Source organism: Leptosomus discolor, chromosome 24 (genome assembly GCF_034619465.1).
Source record: "Leptosomus discolor isolate bLepDis1 chromosome 24, bLepDis1.hap2, whole genome shotgun sequence".
Lineage (NCBI taxonomy): Eukaryota > Metazoa > Chordata > Aves > Leptosomiformes > Leptosomidae > Leptosomus > Leptosomus discolor.
The window spans coordinates 4,414,583-4,420,582 of NC_141414.1; positions in this window are offsets into that span (position 1 = coordinate 4,414,583).

Sequence of the window (6,000 nt, forward strand, 5' to 3'; positions counted from 1 at the left end):
CTCCCAGCCTCGCTGCTCAGATTTCGGAGGGGGCCAGCCAGGCCTCAGGGGGGTCCAGCTGCGCTGCCCCCACAGCTCCTCCAGGCTGGAGATTGCAGCAAGCAGTGACATTTGGAGCGAGACACGCTGGCGTCAGTCCCCAGATCTACAGCTTTGGGGCATCAGCTGTGGCTGTAGGACCAGGAGAGCATCTCCTTTCCCAAACGCAGCCCCAGAGAGGTTCCCAAAAGTCAGAAGTCTCCATGGCGGGAGGGGAAGGAGACAGCAGGGCCGTATCGCTTAACTCCCTGTCTGGCACCTCGACAGCAGGACAAGGGACAAAGCCTCCAGAGCCTCTCTCCCAGGATGGAGCTGGTGGACTCCCGAAGCCCATGAAACTTGTCCAAACCCCAAACTGCTGCTTCTCAAACCGATGCTGCGCACACATCCCGGTGCGGCCAAGGCTGGGGTCCCCGCTGCTGTCTGCCAGCAACCTCAGCGCGAGTACCAGGGCTTAACGCCCCTGAGCTCTGCTTCATGTCCCCACTTGAGTTACTTCTTGCTCATTTTGGGGTCATGGCAACAAGCAGGAGATTTCTCAGCTGTTACGTGGGATAAACCCCCGGCTCGATGGTACCAAATGCTCCACGCTGCAAAGTGAGGGTGGGGACAGGCAGGAGCTAATGCCACCAAGCAGGGATGGCCACGAGCTAAAAATGAGCTGGATTTCAAGCATCCCAGTGTACAAACCCCATGGGGTGCAAGAGCAGCGATGATGCTGATTCCCCACCTCATCCCTCTCAAGCCCAGGGAGCGCTCACCGTTCTGCAGGTCCGGGGCCGCACCGACATCTGGGTCTGCTGTGACATCCAAGACTGGGGATGTTTAAACGGCAAAGTGTCTGGCACAGCCGGCCCCGGCTCCTCTGGAGAAAACAGCACAAGGAAACAACTGTAAATCACCTTTCCACGGCATCCAGCACAGAAATCCCAAATAAATGCCCCTGAAGCCCAAGGACATGGCACACAGGTACCTCCCAGAGAGGGGCAGCATCATTAGTGTTACTCCAGCCCGATGTGTGACCTGACCATTGCAGCTTGCCCCATCATATATATATATATAAAAATTATATCACGCTTTGTACCCTGAAGGATCCTCTTACAAACAGGAGAGCGTCCGAGCCCAGCACCACCATGGCCAGCTCAGGGCCATTCCCTGCAGCCTCCCTGCGTGCTCCTGTCGGCCCCGTCTGGGCGCTGCTTATGGGAGGGCAAAACCTCACTTTTGGGGTCCCAGAGAATGAACAGCATGCAGCACTCCAGAAAAGTTAAAATTCCTCCAGGAAAGCATCACTACCCCAAAGCAAAAGACGAAGGGATTCACCTAAAACCTGCTGGCTCAGGCTCAGCGCTGCAGGGGCTCCTCCGCTTCCCCAGCCACCCCCAAGCTGGGGTCACACCCAGCCCCTGGAGGGGTGCAAGGTGGCAGGGCTTCAGCCAGTGACTGACAATCCCAGCTCATTCCCCGCTCCAGAAGTCCTTCCCCTTGTCTGCTCTGCCTGGGGGACCCAGACTTCTCCCTGGCGGGGGAGGCAAGCACCCACGTTCCCAGCCACCAGAAGGTCACAGGATCACCAGTGATACCCTCAGCCATTCACCTCATCCTCCCCCACGCTCCCGTTTCGCTCTCAGTGGTGGGGATGCACACGCACACAATCCCACTCGTGCCCTGGCAGGGACGCACGCCAACAGAGCAGGCAGCAAGGAAGGAGCGGTGCTACTCCCCAACATCAGCAACCGCTGCAAGGCAATCTGCCACGGACGTGTCGGGGTTTGCTGGTGGAGCCAGGGGATGCACCAGCCTCTCCAGGCTGGCCTGAGGTCACGGCAGGGCTGGGACAACAGCGACAGGGAGAGCTTCGGGGCTGGCAGCAGGACGGGAAAAGGCCAGCGCAGATCCCGGGCACGATCGCATCTCTTCAGCTGGGGAACGTCGTGTCCCCCCCGGGACCCTGCAGCACGGGGGGCTGATGCACACACACGTGTGGAAGTGACTCAGACCCAATATTTAAAATAAAGGCAAGAGCAACCCAAACCAAGCCCTGCTCTGGGGAAACAGCCCAGAAACACCTCAGCCTGTCCTCTGCACCTGCGGGGGAAAGTTGGCAGCACCATCAGCAACTACGATGTGATGCAATTCAGCAAGGATTTTCTCTGGAGAGTCAATCCAGTGTATGTGCTTTGAGGGACTGCAGCCTCCACGGTGTCGATGCACAAATATCTGTTTCGGTTACACAGTGCTGGCAGCTGCAGAGCAGATGGGGCTCCTCTAATGCCCAAGCGAAGCGATAATTGGAAAGGAAGCAGATTTCTTTTGCACTGCGGGGACGTGTGTGGCACCTTGCACACTCCAGCACCTCCCTGCGATCCAGCAGGGGTGGAGGAAGCACCGGGGGTGATGCTCGGAGGCATCACCATCCAAGCAGCTCAGCTTGCTGCTCCTGAAGGCCAGGCTCCAGCTACTGGGGATGGATAAAGCAAAATTTAATACAAATTCCAGCAAGCTGGACATGCCCATGTATTTACTGCAAACCTGCTGAAACTGAATTGCAGTAAACCAAAATCTGCTCAACCGCCTGTGCTTACCAGCCCCTCTCCTGCTCTCCCTGCAGGCAGCAAAGCCCGGAGCGGCTTTGCCTCTGGACCCTTCTGTGCGGTGTGAACATGGCATTTAAGCTTGCTTTAGAGACCACCTAGGCTTGCCTTAGCAAAGCCTCGCACGTGTTACGTGAGCCCGTCACTCCCAGCCCTCTGAACAATCAGGGTCTCAGCTGATGGTCTGGGCATTTGTTTCTGGCAGCTCCAGCGTCACTTAGCAACCTCCGCTTCAAGTTACTTAAGGTTTTTGGTCTGCAAATACATCTTAATCCTTGCGAAACGGGACCCACCAGCACGTGGGTGAAGCGGCCTAAAACCTCCTCCAGTCCCATTTGCCACCACCAGCACAGCTCCCCAGCCCTCTGTGCTCTCACACCTCCAGAGCACTTGCCACCGCCCAGCCCCTGTGCCTTGTATTTTAAGGCACATCTACTTAAAACTTGTATTTTAACTCCTTTCTAGAGCAATTTGATGGAGGAGCCGGGGAATGAGTTTGCTCTCCCCGGGTACTGCACAGGACCTGCCCCTCCATCGAGGAGGCTCTGGTGCAAGGTCTGCGCACGGGAGCCTCTTGAAGAAGAGATTCGTTGGCAAAGCCAAACAGAACCCGGGGGTCTTGTGAAATCAGCAGAGACCCTTGTACCTCCAGAGGACCAGACCAGGATGTCCGAGTCAAGCTCTTCGAGGGCAGGAGCATCCCTTGGGATGCCTCGACCCCAGGAGCCCCTCAACACCCCTACATTGCTGCTCATGGCCACAGGACACCCAATGGTGCCCAGGGTCCGGCCAGCCAGCGTCACGCTGCCCCAGTATCTGGGACAGCGGAGCACAGAGCAGTAAGCCAGAGACTTTTACTCATCAGAGTAATTAACATCAGACTTCCCAGCCAGCCAGGCTTCCATTTGACCTTTAGTTATTGAAATATGAACAATAAAAATGACACGTTATCGTAGAGGGGGTGTCACAAATGAACGCATTTGAAATCCTCAGTGACATCCTCTTAGTGACAGCCCTTTAGTGACATCCCCCCAAAGAGCATCTTTCTGCAAAAGTAAACAGGGAAATTTGGAAAACCATCAGTGAAGGAGGAAAAATTCAGCTCCACCCATCCACAGCAGCAGCCCAGCAGGGACACGGTGTCTCCTGGTTTCTGGCGAGGGGGCATAGCCAGAAGTGACCCCAGGGAGAGAAATGGAGAGACGGGGCAGAGCTGTTAAAAAATGAAACAGCAAAAAAAAAAGACCCATTTCTTAAGACTCTTGGGAAAGTGGGAAGTCACCGAGATGGTGACAGCTGAGCTGGACCCCAGTGGCACAGTATCGAGCCAGCATTGACAGGTCCTCAGCCCAGCATCGAGCAGTCCCTGAACTGGGGAAAGCTCTGCCCGTGTCCTGGCGTGAACTCATGGGCCAGCAACGCCGTGACCCAGCGAGAACCTCAGGGCAATTTCATGGAGGGGGGGAACCTTGCAGCCGTGACAGGAGCGTGTCCAGTGGTGGATGAGCCTGATCCATCAGATCACAACCCCATTTGCCACTGGAACAGCAAACAGCTTGGGCCTGAATTTCCAGAGGTGGCCAGATGTTGGTGCAGGGCTGAGCAAGGCAGGGGAAAGGCAGCGGTGCCGAACACCAGTGGGACGCTCCCTAAGCTGGAAACTGCTGTGCCACGAGGCTGGTGCTTGATGCAGAAAAGTGACCCTGAAGGCAAGAAGAGAAACTGCTCCCTGAACTGATGATGGAAAGGGTCCAGCCTCCAAAATAACTCCTGGTCCGACACGCTGCTGGGACATTGGGCACAGCCAGGAGGGATGTCTGGCATCACCATCTCCACTTCCCCAGGAGCGGACTAAAGGCTCCACATCAGCCCTGAGCAAAAGGAGTAACGAAGACAGGATTATTTTTTCCCCCCACTCCATTTGTCACACTTAGTTAATACTCCTGCTTACGGAAAAAGGTCACAATTTAGATCTCATTTATGTCACTTCATCTTTGGTTTGCAATTGCAAGGTCCTGCTCGTTTCCCACCCCCAATTAGTGATCAATTACACTACCCCACTTTGTTGCTGTAATGGAAAGGAGAAGAGATGGAGGTCCTGGCCGCGTGACCTCGTCTGGGTCTCCAGGGAGGAGATGCCCTGTAGAAAGCTGACCTGAGAGCAGCCTTTTTCCTCTGGCAGCATGAAGGGAACCAGATGGACTTTCCTTCAAATGAGATTTAAATGGAAAAATACAAAATAGCTCTTTCTGGCAATATTGAAGAGTTGGTGCCCAGCTGTCCCAAGCACGGGGAAGGTCAGACTGGGTGACCCTCTGGAAAAAGAGGCCAAAAGCACCAACCACCCTCATGGTTTGTTCCTCTGGCTGCACCGCTGGGACCGGGTCTGAAACGGCAACCAGGGCACAGAGCTCAATACCTCCTGCTCCCCCTGAGGGGAAACAAAACCACTCGCCTCCTTTGAGGTACTATAGCATCCCTAAGCCAGAGTCACCACGGAGACTCTGGCTGATGGAGTTTGGATGGGATTCTCAGCCAGAGTCACCCTGCTCAGCACAGTGCTGCGGGATGGTGCTCTGCAAACCCCGGCTGTTCACTGGCCCGTGAGGAGCATCGCGAGCCCCACAGCCCATCCCCACGGGCGGCACGCCGCCGTTCCTCCGACGGCGGTTGTTTTATGCCTGACCCGGCTGCCAAAGCTCCTCGTGTCGCAGGGCCGGGCGAGCTGGCCCCGCAGCGTGCAGCCCATCAACACCTCTCTAAATTATTTCAGCCTGCAACGAACCCTTTCATCCACCCAGATGGAAACAGCACCCAAATCCAGCAGGGAAATCAAGCGAGGCCTCGCAGGGACTTTTCTGGAGATGCTGAGGATGGGAGGTGAGTCGGAGGTCAGCTGCATCCCCCTGCCCTGCTTGCAGGTCCACATCGCTGCTGCTTCCCTCCTCCGCCTGCCTGCAGCTGCTGCGTGAAACGGCCACCAAGTCCCCACACATCCAGCTCTGAAGCCAGCAGGAGCTTCGCCACCTCCACGGTGAGGGGTTCCTTGGCCCCAGGCAGGAGCAGGACTGTCCCCACTGCCCGGGCTCACCCCAGGTCCCACACAAGCTCCTTGAGCCTGCTGAGAGCATCGGGGTCCTGCAACGTGACAAGGGCAGTGCCTGAGCTCCAAAGCACAGTGAGGGGGAGAGAGTGATAATATTTGTCTCAAAGGTTTCTTCTATTCTCTACTTGTTAAATATTTTCCCTCCTCCTTTCCAAGAACCTCCTGCATTTCTCCCCGTCTCCCTCTAGCAACAGTATCTGGGAGAAACAATGAATTTTTAATAGGAGGGGGCGGTAGGAAGAGGGAGACCCTAAGGCAAAG